The sequence below is a fragment of the Amblyomma mixtum genome, chromosome 5 (genome assembly GCF_055824585.1).
Source record: "Amblyomma mixtum isolate Tamu chromosome 5, ASM5582458v1, whole genome shotgun sequence".
Taxonomy (NCBI): Eukaryota; Metazoa; Arthropoda; class Arachnida; order Ixodida; family Ixodidae; genus Amblyomma; species Amblyomma mixtum.
Window position 1 is genome coordinate 166,879,696 of NC_143016.1, and position 25,214 is coordinate 166,904,909.

The window sequence follows — 25,214 nt, forward strand, 5'->3', positions numbered from 1 at the left end:
CACACCGCCTCTCATTCGGAAAGCAATATTCCCCTTTGCTCTCTTTCTGCTGTCTGAGCTGCTCTTCTTCTCGCTCTCTCTGCTGTCTGAGCTGCTCTTCCCTTTTTTGCTCGATGAGGTTCCATGCTTCAATGAGCTCCTCATCATCTGCCCCCAAATCAGTAATAGCCTGAATTATCAAGGGTTTTCGTGCCAAACCCCTTGTCTCAGTCCCCAATTCCTCACACAACTGCAACAGGTCCGGCTTCTGCAGCTTCTGCAGGTCCATGATAGCTCGGAGTCTGGGCTATTTCCAAAACCACTATGCCAAATATACCAACCTCTAGGATTTAAGCACAGGTCTCTACCAGTTCTAAAATTTAACCCTCTTTTTAGAAGCTGGTCCACATTAGAGGAAAAGCCAAGCACTCACCCACACACGTGATCATGACCAAGACAGCTGCACTCTCGCTGGCCGACCGTTGTTGTCGCTTGTGGCTTCAGATTCCCATCGCTGATCCACAGTAGTTGGGTCTTCGTATCTCACCAGTCGTTGTTCCACAGATGTCGGGACTTCCAGGCCTCGAATCCCAAGGCTTCGGATCCCAGGCTTCGGATCCCACGGCTTCGGATCCCACCGCTGTTCACCAGTCGTCGGGACGCAAGGTAGCAGATCCCACCGCTGCCACCAGTTGTTGGGACGCAAGGTAGCAGACCTCACCGCTGCCACCGGTTGTTACGGCTCGAGGTAGCGTGGCCAGTTGTTGCGTCACCAAGGGGGCTCGTCCGGGATGAGGGAATGGTCTGAACTTCAGATGGTTGGAGATTACAAAAACAAGTAGATTTAATGACAAGAAACTGAGACACTTATTTACAAAAAGAAGAGCAAGGAATCTAACGTTAAGAGTTCATAGCGTCGAGCGTCTGGATGAGCCTGATACCCAAGGCCCAGAGCCAATGGATGAACCTATTCCCAAGGTTCAGAGCCACACTGGATGAACCTATTACCGAAGGTCCAGAGCGTTCGTGCCCACTTTGGTCGCAGGTTATATAGCCCAAGACTCCGCCCCTGCACCAGGCGACATTCCATCGCGACACAAAAGATCGGCACCAGCACCGCCATCGAAGACCTGTTGAGCCTCCTCACTAGGCGGTAACTCATCGTGGCACAAAAGATCGGCACCACACGTTACTGCCAACTAAGACACCTGCTTAGAGCCCGCACGTGGGAACTGGCGAGTCCGCATTCCTAAGTCCGCAGTCCGCATTCCTATAGCATTGTGTCGTGTTGACGTCACAGCCGCAGCTGCGCAGGCTTCCTCTGATTCGTTCCGGGTTTTTTTTTTCAAGACGAGGGACACCTTTTCTTCTCCTGTCGTCGGTTGCTTCTCGAAGGGGAGGTCGTTTTCGCCGAGCCGAGTGTGGGAAGAGCCTCATTGGCCACTTCCCAGAAAGTCACCCTTTTCTGTGAGGTCATCGTGGGGTCAAGTTGAAGTCAAACGACCCGTCAAAATTGCCGCTACGTTTCATCTCGGGTCTCAAGATGAATCGTAACACACGGCACTAGAGTAATATTTTCACTCCCACCTTCCTCCCTTGCCTTACGGCGCGGTTCGTGTGTCCATCGAGGCTTGAGACAATTACTGCGCCATTTTCTTTATTCAGAAACGAAACCAGAGTAATACGCGTTAGCGTGGCAAACATTGCTGCAGAGACGCGGTACAGGAGCATAGGCTGGTCACGTACTATCGGGCTCAAATGTGGTATACTCCACGCGGCAGCGAGCCGGAGCAACGGAAAACAGCAGCATTTTGGTGAGCTAAAGCACGAAACATTGAAACGAGCCAAGCGACATGCCTGCTGATACTAAAGGTCAAGCATTGGCGGTCTCAGTCCCAGATGCCGCCTGTAGATGGTGTTGCAACGCAGTCATATCATGCTAACGCATTAAATGGCTATTTAGACAGGGTCGTGTCACTAGAAGTTCTTCGACAGGATTACGTTTGAACGAAGCGAAATATAAGAAAAGGAATGGCCGTACTAGATAGAGGATGTAAAAATCTCTCTGAGGAAAAACTCGGTTCATGTGATGCAATTAGTTAACTAATTACAGGCAGTTAAGTGAATAACCAATGACGTGTGACGTAATGGACTGACGTCACAAACGAGAAGTCCCTTCTTTTTCCATGTCTCTTCTTCCTTCCACAAAGAATGCTTATGCATTCCTCTAGTGCGGCTGCCGCAGTGATCTCAAACGTTTTTTCTTTTAATTACCATGCACCTCATGATTGAAATTCACATTTGGGCACACGGTCTTGCTGCAACTTCTGTCCACGCCACTCACGAGGCAAGAAAGGTTTTAGCCTTAATAAATGCTAAAAGCGGAGCGCGCAAGCACCGCGCTGTTCGCATGTTTTTTTTCGTGACGGTACGCGTGATGCATGTGCGAGCGAAAATTGAGGGGAGCACTTAAGTCAACTTACGTGCGGTAATGTGAAAGCATTTGTGCGTTCCTATGCGTTGATTGTGATTCAATAAGGCGGCCCAGGACAACAGTTTTTGTCCAAATTGGTCGAGATCAAATTTCAGGGGTGGGTGGGCCCAATTTGGGAGTAGTCCGGGGCAAATTTGGAAGTCGCCATAGTGTTAGCCGCAGTTGAATCAGGTTGGACATCAGTTTTGGTTCAAATTAGGAAAGGTGAAATTTCAGTCGTGGGTGGGCCAAATATGGGAGTGATCCGGGCTAAATATGGAGGTCATCATCGTGTTCGCCGCATTCGAATTAAGTTGGACACCGATTTTGGCCTATATCGGCCGAGGTCAAATTTCTCTCCTTATATGCCTTCTAATGTAGAGGCGCGGCCATAAGTATTTTCACCGGAACAGCGCGCACTAAGACACGGACACGAAGGGAGACACGACACACACGAGCGCTGCCTTTCAACTGGTGTTTATTGTTTGGAACGAGGCATATATACAGTTCCATCAACACAAGGAAAACAAGCCATCTATTCATAGATTCATAGTAAATTCATGCATGTCGCACTGAACAAGGACGATAACAACATTATCATTTTCCCTTCGCTAAAAATGCCAATTCTTTAGAACCGATCGATAAAGAGGGGCTACTGACGGATGCGTCTTTAGACCAGGCGATGTGCGCTGCTTCGATTATTTCGCGTGTTAATTGGTCACTGTGTTTACTTAAAATTTGTGTGTGAGTGAAGTCAGGGTGGCAAGTTTTGCTTTCACAGTCTCTACAATGGATCCCGAGATGCCCTTTTACTGTGTTATGCACGTTATTATTGTGCTCCTTCAGGCGTTCATTGAGGCATCTCCCCGTCAGACCCACATACAGCTTGCCGCATGACAAGGGAGTGGCATACACTACACCTTCTTCACAGGACACGAATCGATTTTCATGCTTAATGTCGCATTCTCAGGGAACGAAATTTTCACGGAACACGCTATTGCGTTCGAAGTGCAATCACGCTTTCTCCCTTGGTAATGAACAATCGATGTTTGTCTACAAGAAAGCCCACCAACATCCGCTACCAGCATGCGCGCACCACTGCTGGAAATTTCAATTAGGTGACGCGTGAAAAATATTCGAAGACAGTTGCGCGCTCCGTTCACTTTTGTCCGCGCCTGTACGAGTGACACATCCGGCCACCCAGCCGCGGACAGGTTTTCGTTTTATGAGCCTAGAAAGGCTTCCGCCTTAATAATTACAGCTTTTTTTTAAATAATTAGCAAGTGAACAACGGTATGCTTCACTTCTTGCTGCAAAAGCACGCGCAATTCGGAAAAAAGATAGTTTATTCTGTATAGAATGCATGACGCACGGCCGCCGCTTCAGCGGCGCTGGACCAAATATGGCAGCGGGTCTTCGGCTCCGGCGATGGTTGCGGTTCTTTTCCCTTCTAGTCACTTTAGTTTTCCATTGCTCCGTTCCCGCCGCGTGGAGTATACCAGTTTTGTCCCCGATAGTACGATGAAAGAGCACTGGGGAATATTTCGCTAGCTTTTTGCTCCTCTTTCGTCGTGTTAGCTACATTTTAGCTAATATTCGGCGCTTTCTAGGTACTTTTTGGCCACGGGATCAGGCAACACTGGCGCACTGTGGCCAGAATCACCAACCAGAGTCGTCGGCGGTGTGAGGTTCGCGGAGGCGGTGCTGTGCAAGTCTGTCTGGGGCCTGCGTTTTCGTACGTGTCTCCGTCCGTCGTGCCGCTGTCGTAGAGGGCAGTTAACTCTGAGAGCGGTGTGCGCCGGTACTGTGCGAGTGCTAGAGATGTTGGAACATGATTCCACGCATGTCACTCGTGTTCGAAGCGCTATCGATGGCTCGCTAGCAGGTTCTCGGCCAGTGCTGCGCACAGTCGGATTGTGCTGCTCGCCCCAAAGCCCGCTACTCTGGCTCCAACGAATACCACGGACGACTCCTCATTGACTGTGTAAGGCGAGCAGTGGAGGCTACGTGCGACGTTCAGGTGCCGGTGGGAACGAATGCGAGGCCTCGTAGCACCTTTCTCGTCGCCAGGATCTACCGAACGTGAGTGGGCTTTCTAACACGCTAGCGGCTGCATAGTTTAAATGAAACACAAATGGGTTCGAAATTAATTTCTTGTATATCGAGAAAAAAACGCATGCTGGTTGCAAGTATCTACTTTCATGGGATTGGAATTTTATTTCCTTCAATCATTGTCACTGACCTCGGTGCCGAGCTCGAAGCGCTTCGTAGTTTGAAGCGCGAGTCCAATGCCGCGTGCAGGGCGGCATTGGACTGCTCCCCCCCCCCCCCCCACCCTTTTTCTACTATCTGTCGGAACGCTCCGGTGCAGTATATGTGTACCCCAGTGTTCTTGTCCGGGCCAGAGCCCCTATATGCTGCGTCATGCTGTCCCTGCTAACGAGCGGGAAATCTCCGAGGTACGAAGTAGTGACTCGTAGGTTTCTCTTCTGAACAGTCCTCTCTGCACATGCCGCGCATTGTCATTGGTGAGGTTGATCGACTCCTGAGCCCAAGGACGCTGGTGGAATAACGGCCGCGGCGGCTGCGTTTCGGTGGAGGAGAAATTCGAAGACGCCCGTTTGCTGTGGGCTAGGCAGCTGAATTAAATTCCGAGTGCCTAAAAGCGGCGCCTTTTTCTAATCCTTCTATCGCTCCATCCTTCAAAAAATTCCTACCGACGGCGTTTAGCATATCCACCGAGCAGACCGATAGTTGTGCCCCCTTCATTTCCCGATAACCAATTAATATCAGCAATAGTCCTGTCTCTGGTTTGCTCCAACTGTCGTGCGTTGCGAGCAGGTGTTAAACGTTCTTAGAAGCGCCGCGTGCGTCTGAAAAAAACGAAAACTACGGCTCTAAATTCCTAGAAAGCTGAAGCTCGACAAGTGTAGGCGTTCGTAACAAGTCACATTCGCAGCCCACATCGGTGCCCTCTCCATACGTGTTTAACGTGGCATACATTGCGCGCGCCGTGCTGTGTGGAGCAATGTCGCTCCATTAAACGGCGGATGGTTCGCTCGACACAGCTACCGACGGAATATGCGCGCCAGAAATGCGGGCAATAATAGGCTACAGGGGCGTGCTGCTTCCTGGCCGGGTAGCCGATTCGCTTTGTTTGCCGGCTGGCGTCGACGCCGCTGGGACACGCGCCTTCCGCCGGTGTCAAATCTGTTGGCTTGACGCGGTGTTATCGCTAGAGAAACGTGGTTACCGGCCAAGCTATCGAGGCGGGTGGCAGGTGACTGCGCATTTTAGGGATAGGTGACGGAGATTGTCGGCGCATTATCTGTTCGCGTGTATGGGTGCTGAGTGCTGAGCAGGGAAATACGCCGCGTCTTCTGCCGATGTCACCCGCTCAGTCGGCCTTCGTTGCGTAGCTGTTTCTTGGGGCTCAGCTCATGATTCTAATTGGTTGTCGGGCAGGCCGTGAAAAATTCCTGTTTCTGCATGTGGCTTCGAGCTTGTCTTAAAGACTGTTAAACGCAGTTCTTTCATTCCGCGCTGAACGACAAAATAAAAATAAAAGCGCCTGCACAGCGTTCTGAAGCGGTCGTTTTTATACCACAGCGGGAGAAGACATCGGTTGTGTTGCGCTAGCACATCACTACCGCAGCCTGGGATGATCTGGCGGCCGAGGTTTAGATAATCTCTCACAAATAGCAAAAAGAGTTAACATTGATGTAATCCTCTGCATCGAAATTCATTTCGGCATTGAAGAGCACGTTCGAAGCGGCCTCAAGATTTACAGGAACGAATGAGACCGTCGCCTTTGAGAATAACAAAACCACATCTTTGAGGGCTAAAAATAGAGCTGTGCGGCGAGGTACCTGCCGTGTGAGCGTTTCTTTAACACCCTTCCGCAGACCACCGCTGCCTGCAGCACTTCTCGACTCGTTTGCACACTAGGTGTTCACGCGAGGCCGACAATATCGGGCATAGTAGGTCTGTCGATTTGAAATTCGCCTCACAGGCTCACGTTCAACGTCATCGGGTCAGGCTAAGAGACCTTCTATTTGGGCTGGATCGGCCGAACTGGTGTGGTTGACTCTGCCAGACCGGCTTGGTAAGGTACACGCAAACGCTCTGGAGTGACAGAGTTTACGTTAGTGCGGGGGGAGAGGTGAAATAAGGTATTCGGCGCGCCGTCGCGCTTTGGGGGGGGGGGGGGGGGGGAGCGAAAGATTAACGGAAATGCAGAGAGGTTAATTAGGCGATGCCCAGTATACTAAGAACGTGAATTTCCCCACGACTTAGTGTTGTGTAAAAAGGGGGCCATCGGAAGGTGGACAAAATGCGGCAGTGGCTGGCCAGTGCAGGCAGGGCCGAAGCCCCACCGCTTTTGGTTTGCTTCGCCTGCACTGGCCTCCGAAGTTGCCGTTAACCGAGCTAGCCCTGGAGGGAATTGGAGAGTGCATATAAGACGCCTTCGAAGATGAAAAGTGATGACCCCACCAGGAGAAAGAAATTTTTTAAAAAAGTTGGAAAAAAAAGCCCCGCAGCTGTCGAGATATGAGGAGTTAGCAAAAATTCACGCTAGAACGCGCTTCGTGAAGCGCTTAAGACAGATGAGGCTGCCCATCAAAACTCTGGCACTTAGCCAAGCAGCGTCCTCTTGGGAAAGGCCCAGGCGCTGGCAGGTAGCAAGCGTCTTAGTGCAAGACATGATGCGCGCGCCAAACGCCGCACCTAAAGGCTAGAATTTTTTGTTAAGAAAGTGTCACTCCCTGCACGCATACTTGTTGGATTTCTCGGTGCATTTGATAAGTAGCACGCCCTAGCGGCGTCCCAAACGATGGCTACATCAAGAACTATTGCTTCGGTGGTGGTTAAGACGAACTAGGTCGAGTTTCAATTTCACCCCATCGGGTCAAATGAAAGTAGGTTCTTCTTAAACTATTTCTCTTGTATTTTTCTGCCTAGTCAGGCGAGAAATTGGGCGGCTACAGAAATTATGGCGTTGAGTGCGCGGTAGGGATAAGGATTTACATTCTTGCAAAATGTGGACTGTCGTTTCATTCCTTTCGCTACACCTGCGACACAGACGGGCGCTGGGGTCGGTGCTATGTTTATTGGTGAGGGAACGGGTTGGGAAAAGATTAGTTCGGAGCCGCATTGCTCGAATGCGGTCTTCGTCCTTCAGGTGCTTTGAATGATAGCCAAGCAATGTGTTGGCTAATGCCTGGGTTGTATGTGCGAAGAGGTCCTTGCTTTTGTATTTGCTCATGTACTTGTTCCACCATAATGAGGAGCCTCGTTTGAGGGCGGCAGTCACATCGAGGGCTGATGTAATGCCTGCCGGAACTTCGAAAATATTGGCAATGCGGTCATAGTGAGGTTGGAGGACAGTGTTGAAAAGGGTCACACTAAAAGGCTCGTTGCGCCGAAGCATTCTCGATAGGGATTTGTAGAGTACACTTCTAGTAGTGCGCTCAAGTTGGATAAATCCAAGCCCACCACACTTTATTGCAGAGAAGCTTGTCAAAGTGAGACAACTCTGATTCAACCAGAAGTGTGCTGGAGGTGTCATAGAGGAAAGCTGGTGAAACCAGCTGGCGCCAGCAATCCAGGTTCTGAAATGATTTCAAAGAAGCCTTGGAAATTAAGTGGAGCAAATCCACCGCTTTGGTAGATTCAACCAGAGGATTTTATTGACAAAAAAGAAGACAAGATATTTAATGGGTTCGTTTGGATTCTTGCTGCTCACAGAGGAGCCTGCAATGTCTATGTCGGGAAGATTGTAGTGGAAGCCTTTTGTCTAATGGTTGGGCCTCCAACCAAAATATTGAGATTTAACAGGACTGATGTGGAGAATGACATTATTTAAGTACCCGGAAGTTATATTCAGTAAGGAGCGGAGACCCTCGAGTGCGTCCGACATCAATAGTAGGTCGTCGACAAAAGCCATCGCAGAAAGGGAATTGTCGGCTATATGGACGCCGAGTCTAAGGTCGTTGAGCTTGTCTAGAAGTGGGTTGAGAACTGCATTAAACAGGAAGGGCGACAGAGGATCGCCCGCTTGATGCCATGCCATAGAGGAACCCGAAAATTGTCTGAAGTCCCAGCACACTGGTACACAGTGCTGCAGTGTCTGTACATTTCCTGGATGATGTAAGAGGTTCTACAGGGCTAAAAATATTTTAAGTCAAGAGTTCGACGGAAGCCCGTCTGGTTGGGATGGGACATGACGAAAAATGAATGGCACCGACCAAAAAAGAAAGATGGAATGACGTTTCTGCTCCCACACGGGGGCCTTGTTCACAATGAGGCGAAACGGGGAACCGTTGCCTTATATATGGCGTATCACAGAACCCAGACATCTTGCGTGTATAGGGAGCAGATGACGGTGATACGGTTCAGCGTATTTGCTGTCGTTTGAATAATCAGCGACTCAAGATAGAGCCGTGATGCTCTGCTCCTCTTTTGCTACCACACGTACCTGTGTCCAGTCAATGTTGTGCTCGGCAGATACCGAATGTTTGGCCAGCGCGTTCGAAGCCACCCGCCGGTTCCTCACGTCATTTTGGTGCTCGCGCAATCTGCTTTCAAAATACCCCGACTCTCCAATGTACACGGCTGCGCAGTCGGCATATCGGATTGCGTATACGACGCCTGGTAATTTTTCCTTTCTGAGTGGGTCCTTCACCCGCACCAAATCTCACCTGAGCTTGCGTGCTGGCACATGCGCAGTCTGCACATCGTAGCGACGGAGTATGCGTGCCAACGTTTCACTAACTCCTGGAACATAAGGAATCGACGCCCGCTTTTCGGTACCTGGGGTCCGATGCAGCGCGGGACGTGCAAGCTGTCGTTCCACCGAGTCAATAAAATGTCCAGGGTAGCCGCAAGCAGACAAATCATGGCGTATGTGCAAGGTGTCCGCAGATTTGTCTTCACTTTTCGTGCATATTCTTTCGTTTCCCACCGTAACCGTATAAGACCAAAAATATTGCATGGTGGGATACGGAGTAAAAGGCCTTTCGGATGTAAAGGCTGACAACCAAAGAAAGCCCTTCGCTGTTTTTTCAGGGTTTTCATTATTTCCTGATGAAGTATTAAGTTTTTTGAAGTGGAATGGTCGTTTTAAAAGCCTGACTAGAAAGAGTTGAACTTGTTCGTTGTTTCTAACCAAACAAGCATAAGCTTAGAAAGACGATAAATATCCGGGGAGATAGATATGGGGCGAAAATCGCCTGCACTCTAGGGGTGCAGGCACTTCGGTATGAATGTTTTTCTAGATTCCTTCATCTCCTGTGGGATTCAGGGTGAAAGCAAGCCCGTTATTAATTATTAACTGAAGGATTGCAAATGGAATTTTGCGAGCTCCTTCATTGTGACCCTATCTGGGCCTGGAGCTGTTTTTGCCAAGTGGGATTTAAAGGGAAGCAGCAACTCGTTCTCAGTGTAAAGGGTTTCGTAGATTTCGAGCTGGACTTTTGAATGAAGAGGATCTTTGACAGGCGCCGATTCCTCGCCAAAGATTGAGTCATAGGTCGCATGAAGGTCATCCACAGGACAGCTGCCAGGTTTGCCGCCCAGCAAGAGGTGATCGCCAAGAATTTTGGCTCCAAGGGCGCAGAGTCGTTGGTGTTCCGCATACCGAGCTCTTCGTTGCTGGCCGCTCTTGCCTTTTGCTGCAGGAGATGGAAGTTGGCTAAGCTGTTTAGGTGGTTTCACGCGCACTACAAATGCTTTGAAAATCTTCGTAAGAACGGCGAGAGTTAAGGGGCTTGATGCCAAAGATGAGGCCAAGGCGATGTCGTCAATGCCAGCTGCACGAAGACAATTTATGATGTCCTCGAGATCAATGGACAAATGTTGGGGGGGGGGGTTGGTTGCGCCGAAAATGGTGGGAGGCTGGGCTCCTCGGAGACTCTTGCCGCCACTGCTAAAGCAAGGGCATCCTGGTAAGCTTTTTTGTACCTTTCCCGGGCTATAGCAGTGACGCACCGAGAGGGGAATCTTCTGTGTAGTTCTTCGTTGATGTTCTTGACGTATCCGAGCTCGGCTTCAACCAGAGCAAGAGCAACGACGTCCGCTTCGCTCTAGCGGCAATGAGAATATACTGGAGGATGGTTTTCAGTGTTATCGAGTTGGATATCTTGCGTTGGAGTGGTTGCCATAGGCTGGTCCGAATGATGGGACTCCTGTTGTAGTGGTTCTGCGCGTAGCCTCTCGAGAATGAGTTGGTACTTCTCCTGGCGGCGCGCTTTCTCAACGGCTCACAGAGCGTAAGATTAACGGAAATGCAGAGAGGTTAGCTAGGCGATGCTACACGTGAGAAGGGGGACGGAGGGAGAGATAGGAAGGAGAGAGAGAAAAGGGAGATCATTTTTTCACGCGTCTGTACGCCATTACTAACAGGGTGCACAGAGCACACACACAAACTCAATCCTGAGTCTTTCAAGAATTTTAAAAGTGCCTTTATATCTGTCCTCTGCCATCAAGGATCAGTCAACGGAACCAGAATCTTGGCTTCAGTAAGGGGCCGAAGTTCTAAGCGGCGGAGCATTGCAGCCAGAAGGACACGCTCACACCTTGGGCAGTCACAAGAGTAGCTTGCAGCGATCTCCGACGAGTTGATTGCACGCTCGAAGTGCACTGCTCGACGTTCGGTGGAATAGAAGGCCACAGAGGCAGAGCAGTGAACTTTCTCAACGTACATGTTCTTGGAATAATTTGAAACGCCGCAAAGACGGCCGGTCGCCGACCATCTGTGCTCTATGGCGCTTAACGTCTTGAAGCGAATCAGGCAATGAGGGGCGCCGTAGTGGAGAACGCCAGATAAGTTCGGCCACCTGCGGTTGTTTAGCGTGCACCGATATCGCACAGTACGCGGACCTCTAGCATTTAGTTTCCATCGAAATGGGCCGGGAATCTAACCCGCACCTTGTGGGGTTTAAAAGGGGGAGATAAACACGTTCTCCCCGTTTAACCGCGGCTGAGCCAGTTCAAAACCGCGCGGATCCCACCCCGTGGTCGCGTACGCTACTGAGCGCACGCCGACCACGGCGGGCCGTGCTCTACGGGAACAAAGGAACGACACACTGGCTGACACAAACAAGGCATTTATTGCTATAACAACAATAACGCCAGCTAGCAACAAAATACACTGAGCAATCTAAGATGTCCGACTCACCAGCACGGCTACGAGCGAACGTCCGCCCACGGTAGGGCAAAGGGATAAACTCCGAGGTCGAGCGGGACGGGTTCGGCGGGAGTAAGTTCCGACCGAGAGGCGCCCGTCGACGAAGAACGAAGCTGCGAGCGAAAGTCCGTTCGCTTCCCGGTGCCGAGGGAGAAGAGCCCCCGTAGCTCCCCGCGAGCGCGCAGCAAAACGCCATCCGTGGCGCTGGTGTCGCTGCGACGCGAGCGCCCTCCCCTGTTAGTGGAAAGTCACCGAACCGAGAGGAGTGCTTTGCTGAGGAGCTAACCACAGGGAACTAGCGCGTTGAGGGAAAGCGAACGCAGGGGACGAAAGCGTCCCCACATCCCCCCAACCTTAAATAGACCCCCGCGCCTGCAAGTTACATGCTATGGAGGAGTCTCCTGGTCTTCATGCACTTGAGGCAGGTCTTGCAGCGGAGGTCACGCCGACAGCGTGCACGCAGTCTTCCGCGCTATTCCGAAGGCGGCGTGAAGGTCTCCGCTGGGACGGCTCGCATGGCCCGCGGACTATGTGTCCGCAGGCCCGCGAAGAGGGCCGGTTGACCACTGCAGGTAAAGATTCCGCAGTAGTCGCCAGGGTAACAGCAGCCGGAGGTGGCTGCTGTCTGGTCTCGCCACGGCTGCCCCGGATGGATGCGGCGAACAGGATACAGGCCGCTTCGTCGCAGCAGGCGGCAGCGAGACGATGTGCACAGGACAGCAAGCCGGAGTGGCTCCACTGGATCTGCAAAATTTCCGAAACACACTCCGCCTGCCTTTAACGTAGGTCACGGGAGGGGAAACGGCGTACACAAGGGCCTGGTGGCTCAATGCTCAACTCGCTAGCAAAACGTGTCGGGCGGCTGTGCAACGCAAAGTTCGAGTGAACAAAGCCCTTTCTTGAGTTGAACGAGAATGCTCGGTTCATGCGAGGTTAAAAAAAAACAGGCGGCCAGCAAAGTGCGCCCCCTCTCAACACCACGGTCCGGTGGTCATGTCACTTTTGACAAGGTGAAGGCAGCTATGAATAGCCTTAGGCCTCACCACCATAGTAACGGTCGACGACCCTAACAAAAGAAAGACCCGAAACAGGTTTCGTGCGCGCAGCCGCGAGGAGACATCAGCTTTGTGGGGTGGTCCTCCCCGCTCAATGCGCAAAGCAGCTTCTGAGCGATCGGCGCCCACCGTATCGGACGGTGTCGGAACGCCCGGTGCCGAGCTGCAATACCAGCGAGCTCGTAGTTGCACCCGTGGCCTCAGGCCACCCGGCTTCCGGAGCCGCGACTCCCAGAGTCGAAAGAGAGACAGCGAGAAAATATATACAGAAAACTCGGACCGCCTACGCGGCTTCCGTACTCACTCGCTTCGGGCTCGGCAACTCCGCGGGCGCTAGGCCTCGCGCTCCCTCGATGCGGACAAAGTGGTTCTTGCGAAGAAACTCCAGGAAAAATTTTACAAAAAACATGCTGAGCATGTCGAAAAGTTCAAACATGCTGCAGCGCAATACACCTCGCACTCAAGAAAGCATGCCGCAGGTCCTAGCGATCAGAATTCACACTAGGCCTACCACTTGTCAAGTCCGGACAAAGAGCGTTCCTCGAACCGAACTGACAGTCGTCCAATGTTCCAAGAGCAGGCCCCACGTTGGGCGCCAGATGTGGGGTTTAAAAGGGGGAGATAAACACGTTCTCCCCGTTTAACCGCGGCTGAGCCAGTTCAAAACCGCGCGGACCCCACCCCGTGGTCGCGTACGCTACTGAGCGCACGCCGACCACGGCGGGCCGTGCTCTACGGGAACAAAGGAACGACACACTGGCTGACACAAACAAGGCATTTATTGCTATAACAACAATAACGCCAGCTAGCAACAAAATACACTGAGGAATCTAGGATGTCCGACTCACCAGCACGGCTACTAGCGAACGTCCGCCCACGGTAGGGCAAAGGGATAAATTCCGAGGTCGAGCGGGACGGGCTCGGCGGGAGTAACTTCCGACCAAGAGGCGCCCGTCGACGAAGAGCGAAGCTGCGAGCGAAACGTCCGTTCGCTTCCCGGTGCCGAGGGAGAAGAGCCCCCGTAGCTCCCCGCGAGCACGCAGCAAAACGCCATCCGTGGCGCTGGTGTCGCTGCGACGCGAGCGCCCTCCCCTGTTAGTGGAAAGTCACCGAACCGAGAGGAGTGCTTTGCGGAGGAGCTAACCACATGGAACTAGCGCGTTGAGGGAAAGCGAATGCAGGGGACGAAAGCGTCCCCACAATCTTTAGGGTCAGCAGCCGAGCGCCATAAGCACTGAGCCATTGCGGCGGCTTGGTCGCCGGCGGAGCGCGCCAGCAGATTGCAGCCACGGCCTGCGGGTGTGCTCCATTTGTCGGCCGGCTTGGCCTCGTAGGGCTCCTCTGCCGGTGCCCTACCCCGGCCTTTCTTATCGGGAACCTGTTCGGCCGAGTTCGCTTCACGGTCAATGCGAGGAGCCCCTGGTTGGTTGGTCACCCGTGGCTGGAGGTGGCCTAAGTTCAGCGTCTTCTTTTCTCTTGCCTGCACCTTCGGCCGCGGACACTGCCCGTGTCTTGGACTGAAGGCGAGTCGCCCTTCGTCTTCCAGGTCTAGGCTGGGCACTTACTCCCTGCGCGATGTCGGAGGAGGAGAGGCACTGGTGACGCGAGGGTTGCCTTTGTGCCGCCGCACGGGCACTTTCCAGGACGTGCTTGACGCCGGTGCTCGCCTGCTCGCAGAGCCAGACGGCCCTCGAACATGGAAGACAGTCTGCAGGGCGGAGCATGTGCACGTTGGCTGGCTGGCCCTGACCGCGGCTCGCCTCCTCCTCTTGGAGGGGGGGGGGGCGACCCGCAACGTCCATTTTGTCTTTTCCGGCATCCTCGCTATTGCCTTCAAGCGCAGACCATGTTGTCCACTTGGCAATCGCCAGCGTTCCAAAAAACTCGCTCAGGTCGAGCTTCTTCGGTGGCTCACTGCCCTGCTGCTTCTTCTCCTCCATTCCATCTGACCCGGTTGGATTTGCGAACTCCTCTTTGGGGTCGCCTGCCGCGGTGGCCACACCGGTCGCTGTGGCGGCGACCCTCGTTAAGGCACACCCTTTCCTCCTCAGGGATCCATAGTACCGCAGGTGGCCGGCGCGGAAACATCGATGGCAGAGTGCGGGATCCGTGAAGATTTGGCTGGCGAGGCGGCGGCGAGCAGGATCTGCAAGCTGCGGACTGGATCTCCATTAGCCATTTTGTCGACTTCCTCCTCTTTATTTTCCTGCACTCCCGGTGGGCTGGAGGCTTCGTCCTGTTTAGGGGCTTCTGCCTCATCCTGTTCCTCGTCTGAATTGTCGCCGTGATCTTGGTCAAGAGTCGTGATCCCTCGTCCTCAGAAGAAATTCAGCTAGCGAAAAATTCTCGAAATAAATTTTTGGACGAAGAACAATGCTTCGCCGATGCGATGCCGCGCCCCAGCTGGCCGGCTTAAAACTTTATGAAAAGACGACGAAGCGAGTAGTTCCGTAAAGCTACGTGTTCGCGCTTTATAATATTCGCATATACTCCTCATCATTCACTGTTTTGGTTGAAACATGAAATGGAATTATTCGGCGAAGAGCGCAGCTTCGCGCGATCGCAGCGCTTGAGCACTGGTATATTTCTGTTGATTCTGCAATTTCTGCCATTCAGGGCGACACAAAAAATAAGATGCACTTTTTTCTCCTTAAGACTTCTCTCGTGGTGCTGTGCCGGAAATTTACACTAAACACGAAATGACGGAATGAGATAATGGGACTACAAACACAATAAACGGACAATAAATAGCCGGGCAAAAACAGTCTTGGTGCACTTGGGTGATTGAGGCTGAAAGTATAGCCGGATACGGCTCAAGAACTCCGCGACAAACGCGTTTCCAGGGCAGCCCTATCAGTTATGCCGATGGATGGTCTTGATGTCGCGCTTATTGCTGCGAAAGCTACACTGCGCGAGTCGCCGAGCCATTTCGCGGAGCTGACGAAAGGCTATACTGCGCATGCTCGAGGAGCAGGGACGTCACACGGCGCACAGCTGGCGCGCCCCCGCCGTCGCTGCGTGGGTGACTCAGAGGTGCCACCGCCGCGCTCGCCAGTTGCGCACACGCGGTAGCGGCGCGTAGCTAGCGTGCCGGGGTCGCATTCGCTGCCACGCGCTCTGCATCGCCTCTCTCTCTCTCCTCGTTGCTTTCGCAATGCTTTAGGTTTAACCAGAGCTAAACCACTGCAAACTTTTCTTCTCTCATCAGCTAGACACCTGAGCCAGCACAGTGGCCGGTTCTAAGTGATTGTCCGTGCCCGCGATGTGAGGGCAGTCAGTCTAGGCCATTACCTGCCCCCCCCCCCCCCCACTTCCCCCCTCTCTTTGTTTCATGTCGTTTTGAACGCCATTTTCTGCTGGGTTCATGGGCCGCATCCGTCTTTAACGCAGGCTCTTCAGTGTCGAGTGAATGCGCCTCCTGAATTCGCCACGTCTTAGAGCCGTCCCTGAAGTGACGCGTACAAGCGTTGAGCAATATCTGCGGGACTCAAGACGCTCCCATTTCCTAACAACTGCAGTCTTTAGCCGCTGCTTTGTCTGGATCTCAAAGGCACGGCCAGGCAGTTGGCGCTTCATAACACCCTAGACATTCTACATCCTGTTCAGGTCGGCGCCTTTTGGGGGGCCATCGAATTTGGATTATGCCGAGTTCCTCCAAACACTTCTGCACTCTGCTTGGAATCGGCACAGGCAAAGTGGAAACGCAGAAAAACATGAGATATTGCATACTTACAGAAGGAGGTTTGTTCCACACAATTTGGCCATGACTATCTTGACTCACACAGGAACCGTAAAGTAAACAAGTAATAAAAAATAATTACTTCTGAAGGTGTATACAGCAAACAAGTCATATAAAGGGCGCTTGGTTCCGACATTTTCAGGAAAAGGATAATTGACGAACGAAGTTATTCATAGCCATTCGTTGCCAGTATTGACTTCTCTGATGGAGGTAAAAGTGCTTATATCAATTTTTGGGCTGCGGCTGCTTATTAACCTATTAACCACTCTTGAGTGTTGCGCCCTTTTTGAACGGCAATATTCTTTCCTCTTGTATTTCCCGATTTCCCATTCCAGCATTCTATCCATCGCAATATAATGCTTATGCTTTAGATTTAAAGAAATTAATAATGGAAGGCGACAAAGTCGCCTTCCATTTACTTTTGACAGCGATTGTAGGTTATGCTATGTTTCTGAAAGAGTGGTGAGACGGGCGGTCATAAGGACCGTTTTAAATATTTCCTAGCATTCTTTCCTATTTAGGGTTGTAGTTCCCTAGATAAATTCAGTCTTCTAAGTGCGAGTACAAGAGTGCATTATTTATAAAAATTTTAACCTTAGTAGCAAATATGTGACCCGATTGGGCATCCCATGACATCTGTTCCGTGAACACGAACCAAGTACTTTAAATGAGTTTACAGTTTTCAAGATTGACTTTATATCAGAGAAATATGTCCCAGTTTGAACAAACTGCTGACGGTTAGCCAAATATGACTTCAAGTGTGAAAGAATGTCTCCACGGAAGCCATATATCTACAACTCTTTGAAAAGTATGTCATTGTTTATGCAATCGAATGTGTTGGAAAGTTAGCTTCAGTTGCACTTTCTGCTCGCTTAGCTGTACCCTTTGTGGCTGGTATTGATCACCCGTTTGCATCCGTTGTAATGAGTATACAATGCTAATAAAAGTATTACAACGTTCTCCGCCTGGCCATAAACTCTGCCCCGACCCTCACCGTAGTCTTTCCGTGCGGGAGGCTCACATTCCTTCGACAGACACAACTCGCCACACTTGTCACACCTACACTGCTTCATCTTTACAAATTCCGTCGCGATTCTTGTTGTCCCAACTGCGCTGCTTCTGATGCCAACCTCTCTCGCTGTTCATTCTCGTGCCCGGTTGCTCTGCAAACGGCTTTCTTTCCCAACCCTTACCGCACTGTCGGGACCTGGCTGGACTGGCCTGGAGTTCAAGGTGAAGTCGAACAGCTTCTACTTGCGCAATAGGACATCGACGTCTTAAGCGCCTAGGTGCTGTGCTTGATACAAGACTCGTGCTACTACCACTGCTACTACTATAGACTAAACCCTAGGAGTTAAATGCAGCAATAATATTATCGAGAGCGCAGTGCAGCTATGTAGCAGGAATCACGCTGGCTTTGTTTTTTTTCGGGAACATAAAAAAGAGAAAAAAGCAATTACCTGTTGCCTCTAACGTGCTTGGCATCTGCCATGTCGGTTTTCAGTAGCACGGGAATACGCCTTCCACTCTTATCGCAGCTTCTCGCCGTGGAGGAAGGTACTCGTGGATCGCTTCTATGAAGTCCTTTCTCTCGCTAAGGCGCTTGCACTCGCCCCCGCAAGGGCACATTGTGTAACGAGGTGTTGGTGCTTGGCGCCACCACGGACCCTTAGCCCCCATAACGAAGCTGTCATCCGTACCGTGGCGATAGGTTGAAAGGTGGAGGGAAGAAACCTTGAACGGTGGCGGTCGAGGAAGTGGTCAATCCTCGGCCGATGGGATCCTCGTCTGTCTACCAGGCGGGGAGTCCCGGGACCTTCCTCTGTGTATAAGGGTGAATCAGAGGCGACAAAGTATCAGGAACCCTTAGTTTATACATGCCGTATGGATAAATCTGCAAAAAAATCTGATCGGCCCCCAAAAAGGGGTCGCACCGATGTCAAGAAATTGAATCCACAGAAGCCAGAAATGTTTGCGAAGTTTTTTATGGTTCACTCAAACACTGATGAACCGGTAGCCAACCTATCTGCATTTGTCATCGCCAACACCCTAAAAAGCTGTGTAGGCAAAGACTACAAAGGAAAAAAGCAGCGAACGGGAGATCTCCTTGTAGAAGTAAACACAAAATAATAAAGTATCAAACTGATGTCATTACAGAATCTTGGAGAAATGAGCGTACAGGTAACCCCGCACCGCACCCTGAACCACTCGAAGGGCGTCATATCTGAATATGAACTCCAACAGAGTACCGATGCGGAAATGGAAGAAGAACTAGCTCAACAAGGAGTAATAGCAGCCGGCGAATAACCATCCGGAGAAACAATGCAGCTATCAAGACAAAACACATTGTCCTAACTCTCAATGGCACAACTCTGCCTGACTCCATCCACGCCGCATACCTCCATTGCAAAGTCCGCCCATACATACCAAATCCGAGACGATGTTTCAAGTGCCAGCGCTTTGGACATAGCATGTTGGCTTGCCGCGGTAAACCCACTTGTGTCACATGCGCAGAAGACGCACATACAGAAGAAAGATGCGAACGCACACCAAAATGCGTCAACTGCAATGGCGCACATGGCGCGTACTCCAAGTCGTGCCCAGTCTGGAAAACAGAAAAACAAATTATAACTTTGAAGACCACAGAAAACCTGTCCTACCTTGAGGCAAAAAAACGCGTCTCTTTCCAACAGAAAGGGACATACTCTTAAGCGGTGACGCGGGGACCGCCGCCGCCTTCAGTTTCTGTCGGCACACAGGTCTATCCAGTGGACCTGGTGTCGACACCCAAGTCCCCACCACAGAAGTCGGTGGTACAGTTCACAGGGCTGAAACGTTCGCGAGAAGACCACGCGATTCTTGCTGGAGGCTCTCAGGCCCCACTTTCAGCAGCGGCATCCTCGGCGACAGACACCCAGAACAGCTCTGCTGAACTGGACCTGTTGTCCCACCCCTCTAAGAAGGCACCTGGTGGCCCAAAAGACTCTGCCGCTGGAGCAGGGCCTGGTTCAGCGGTGCCAACAAAAAAGACGAATGCGAAGGCCACGGGCCATCGCAACCAAGAAGCATCCCCCACGTCAACCGTGGAGGATATGGATGTCGGCGAAAGTCCGCCGACATCTAAAACACACGCATCCGCGGCGTCTCCGCGGAAATCCGGCGCCACGAAAGTGGCGATGGATACAACTCCTGGTTCGCCACCGCTGCAGCGGCGGCGAGACTCTTTAGAGAAGGGAAACCACGAATCACCGCTCCTGAGAATAAATAACTTTCCCCAATCCCCAACTTATCACAATGGCGTATATAATACAATGGAACTGTAGAGGTCTACACAGAAACTACACAGACATAACCGAAATGCTGAAAACAATGGCACCTACAGCTGTGTGCCTGCAGGAAACAAACCTTGGGCCACAGCACACAAACATCTTTCAAAAATATATTTTCCTGAAAGACCGGGTGCAAGCTAGCCGACTCTCGGGAGGCGTCGCTATCATTACGCAAAGCGATGTCCCTGCAAGAGAGATAGCATTAAAGACAAACTTAGAAGCGGTCGCAGTAAACATCATTAGCCATAAAACGATAACAATATGTTCTGTGTACATACCACCACAAAACACAATTACAATGCATGACCTAGAAGAACTTCTAGAACAGTTGCATGAGCCATATGTGATAATTGGGGATTTTAACGCACACTCCTCATTCTGGGGAAGTGAGCATACTGATTCGAGAGGTCGGCTCATCGAGGATTTTATTCTTTCAAATAACATATGTTTAATGAATACGGAAAAAGCCACGTACTGCTGCCCCAGCTCTGGAAAAATGACCTGCCTCGATTTAGCATTTGCATCTCCATCAGTTTTTAATGATTTTATTTGGGATGTTTTAGACAACCTTCGAGGAAGTGATCACTTACCTACGGTTTTAAAGCTAACATCAGCTACAGTCATCCTCCCTACGAAGCCTCGGCGATGGAAAATTCACCTCGCCGATTGGGCATTTTTCAGAACGAAGGCCACATTAGAAAAAGAATATGCCGAAACCCTTACTATAGAAGAACTAAATGAAGAATTTGTCACATGCTTAATATCTGCAGCAATAGAAGCCATCCCAGAAACGTCTGAAATTGCACGAAAAACACAAAGCTTGGCGGTCAAATGAATGCTCATTGGCTAAAAAGCAGCAAAACAAGGCTTGGGGCAACCTTCGCAGATATGCCACTGCAGAAAACCTGCTCATCTTCAAAGGGCTAGTGCGAAAGCACGATACACTAGACGCAACTCAGAAAGGGCATCATGGCAACAGTACATATCCTCCATAAACAGCTCAATATCATCAAAGAAAATGTGGGAGCAGGTGCGGAAATTCACAGGAAATTTTACTCCATTCACATTTCCAATGTTAACAACACCCGGTACTCAAACAACATTAGAAGAGCAGGCCAACATATTGGGTGAGCATTTTTCCACAGTTTCAAGCTCATCCAACTACACACTAACATTTCAAAAGCACAAAACAATAGTAGAAAAACAAAAACTTCCCTTGGGAACATGCATACACGAAGACTACAATCAGCTTATTACAATGCAGGAACTAAACACAGTACTAACATCCGGTAAAATGACAGCACCAGGCCCAGACAATATGCATTATGCCATGCTTGCTCACCTCTCTGACTGCCATAGAGGCTCTCCTCAAATTTTTCAATAAAATATGGATGAGTGGAGAAATCCCCCAAGCATGGAAAGAAGCAATCATAGTATCCTTCCTAAAACCTGGGAAACCACCAAATAGTCCCACCAGTTATAGGCCAATAGCACTCACTAGCTGTATAGCAAAATCATTCGAAAGCATTCTAAACATCAGACTAACCTTCATACTTCAGTCCCAGCAACTTTTAGATATACACCAGTGCGGTTTTAAAAAGACATGTTCCACAACCGATCACCTCGTTCGCTTTGAGAACAGAGTTCGGGAAGCGTTCATCCACAACCAACACTGTATCGCGGTCTTCTTCGACCTGGAGAAGGCTTACGATACCACGTGGAGGTTTGGTATCCTCCGTGACCTAGCGGACCTAGGTATCCGCGGCAGGATGCTGGGCTGTTTGAGCGACTTCCTAAGCAACCGTACATTCAGAGTCCGCCTAGGTGCAACCTTCTCCAACACTTTTATTCAAGAAACAGGCGTACCCCAGGGGTGCATACTCAGCACGACCTTATTCATCATCAAAATGAACTCCATAGGAAAAGCAATCCCAAAATCCATAATGTACTCAGTTTACGTAGACGACCTCCAAATAGCATGCACGTCTTCCAGCATACCTGCCTGTGAGCGACAGATACAAATAACAATAAATAAACTGGCTACCTGGGCAGATAGAAACGGATTTAGATTTTCCCCTCAGAAAACAGTAGGGGTTCTGTTTTCTTTGAGACGAGGCCTACAGGCCGACCCCACACTATATTTAAACCAAACCCCACTACCTGTCAAACAAGAGCATAAATTCCTAGGGATAACTTTCGATAAAAAGCTCACTTTCTTGCCACATATAAACAGCCTAAAGAAAAAGCTTCCCAGGCCCTCAATGTAGTGAAACTACTGTCAAGAAAACGCTGGGGGTCTGATAGGGCATGCCTGCTACATATATACCGTTCTCTGGTTCGCTCTAAGTTAGACTATGGGTCCATAGTATATGGATCAGCAAGACCATCCTACATAAAACGACTTGATCCTATTCACAATCTTGATTTAAGGTTGTCTTCCGGTGCTTACAGAACTTCACCAATAGCAAGTCTGTATGCGGAAACGAATGAACCTTCCTTAGAAGATCGAAGAACTGCACTAACTTCTACATACATCCTCAAAATCCTTTCTCAGCCCAAACATCTCTGTTACCCAATTGTGACGAAATGCCCATCCCGAATACTCTTCAACAACAAGCCCCATGCGATTAAGCCGTTGCTCTTGCGCTTCGAAGAAAAATGTCAAACTCTGAACGTACTAAACGAAATAAAAAATATTGCCCCAAGACACGAAGCGCTACCACCGTGGTACACTCTCCCCACAGTGTGTGACATCACACTAACACGCCCCAGGAAAACCTGTACGCCACACAACCATATAATACAAGAACATCTAGCACTACAAGAAAAATACAGAAATTACACTGCATTTTATACTGACGGGTCAAAAACTCATGCTCATGTAGGAAGCGCAGTAATACAAGGAAAAAATGAAAATGAAGTACGACTGCCCTCATGTGCTACAGTTTTCACCGCGGAGTGTTATGCTATTAGTGTTGCGGTACAGAAAATAACAAATGAAAACATCAAAAACAGCATCATTTATACAGATTCACTGAGTGTCCTTACAGCATTAAACTCCAAAAATGCCACGGAGCCAATGATTGGAAGCATCATACACAACATAGTAAAGATCACAACACAACAACATGTTATAAAATTATGCTGGGTTCCCAGTCACGTTGGCATTAGGGATAATGAGAGAGCCGACATGTGTGCTGCACAAGCCAGAACCACGGAAATAAAACATGCGAATTTGCCTCCTAGGGATTACATGAAGTTAGTGCATAGCAGACTAAGAGCCAAGTGGCAAGCTTCTTGGGATAATGAAGGACACAACAAGCTGCATACCATAAAGCCCATTTTAAAAGAATGGAAATCATGCCGCCATAAAGAGCGTTTTATCGAAGTAATTTTATGTCGTTTACGCATAGGTCACACACACACATCACCCATAACTTCTTATTAACAAAAAAAGACAAACCTCTGTGTGAAATGTGTGGTGAGGGGCTCACAGTAAATCACATTTTAATTTCTTGTTCGCAACTCTAAGAACTTAGGAAATAATTTTTTACGGTATTTTACAATGAACACATTCCATTTCATCCCGCATTGCTTTTAGGCGAACAAACACTTGTCGAGTTTTCACTTGTTTGTAAGTTTCTGGAGAGGGCCAATGTTTTAAATCTATTATAATGTAACCTCTATGCACTTAACAAAACATCATCTAACCTTGTGTTTGGCGCACGATAGCCTTAGTTGCTTATGCTCCATGAAACCCCATATAACTAACTAACTAGCTTGCACTCGCCGGCGACGCCCCGCCGCTGCTCGTCGGCACTGACTGCTCCTAGATTCAGTGGGGCAGACGTTTTTTCATTGTGCCCCTCACATTTTCATCCGCATTTAAGCCTGCACCTTTCGGAGGCCGCTTAAATAGGCACAGACGAAGTCCTTGAAGGAACCACTCTGTCAATGTTTGCAGGGCTTACGTCGCGCTGAAAGTAGAAGCACCAATCCCTCCCATTAGACAGCAGCTGTGAACGATAGTGACAGCCGGAGTACGGACAGAGTCCCTCTTTTCTCATGGCTCCCCAAACGTTCACAACTCACCAGCCGCTATTGTACACTTCAGAAATATAGCCATGCTGGTACCTGCAAAAAGAGAAGGACAATTGAAACTTTGTTTTTGAGGAAGGGAAATGGAGCAGTATCTGTCCTGTAGGAAGCCGTTTTGAGCCTGTGGGCGTACTATTTGACCTCGAAGCTACCGACCGTTCATCTGCTTGCGAAATTGATGCGTTGACCCCTACTAATGTGGCTTCTGACCCGCTTCAGCGTGATCTCCTCGCCTGTTCTGTTGATACTGCCCTCGAGCCACGCCGCCACGAGCAGCTTCTTGAGCTGTTGCACCATTTTTCGTCTTCATTCGACACGCCGCAAGCCTCTTTGGGCCGGACGACGGCTGTCTCCCACCACATCGACACAGGCACTCACCCGCCTCTGCACCAGCGCCATACCGTGTGTCACCTACAGAGCGTCGTGTCATAGCCGAACAAGTCGACGACATGCTCCACCGCGCTGTTGTTCAAGAATCAAGTAGTCCCTGGTCATCTCCCGTTGTCCTTGTCAAGAAAAAGGATGGGTCTATACGCTTCTGCGTGGATTATCGACGCCTCAACAAAATCACACGTCGGGATGTTTATCCACTCCCACGCATTGACGATGCATTGGACTGTTTGCAAGGCGCCGAATTCTTTTCTTCGCTTGACCTACGCTCCGGTTATTGGCAGGTTCCCATGGCTCCAGCTGATCGCCCAAAGACCGCTTTCATCACTCCGGATGGGCTTTACGAATTCAACGTTATGCCATTCGGCCTTTGTAACGCCCCAGCAACATTTGAACGAATGATGGACAACGTGCTGCGTGGCCTCAAATGGAAGACCTGTCTTTGTTATCTGGACGACATCGTGGTTTTCTCTCCTGATTTTCCCACTCATCTGCATCGTCTCCGCCAGGTGCTGACCTGCCTTGCTCGCGCCGGCCTTCAACTGAACCTTAAAAAATGTCACTTCGGCGCCCGCCAACTCACCATCCTCGGCCACGTCGTGTGTAAAGATGGGGTCCTCCCTGATCCTGAGAAGCTACGCGCCGTTGCTGACTTCCGGAAACCGGCCTGTCTCAAAGAGCTGCGCAGCTTCGTAGGCTTATGTTCCTACTTTCGTCGTTTTGTACGTAATTTTGCTACAATCATCGCCCCACTAACAAAGCTCATGAATGGACCCGCTAACTTGTCCTCTTGGACACCGGCCTGCGACGAGGCCTTCGCGAAGCTCCGCAAAGTTTTGACATCACCACCCATACTTCGTCATTACTATCCCGATGCTCCAACGGAACTCCACACTGATGCCAGTGGTGTCGGCCTCGGTGCGGTACTCGCCCAGCGCAAGCATGGTTTTTCTGAATACGTCGT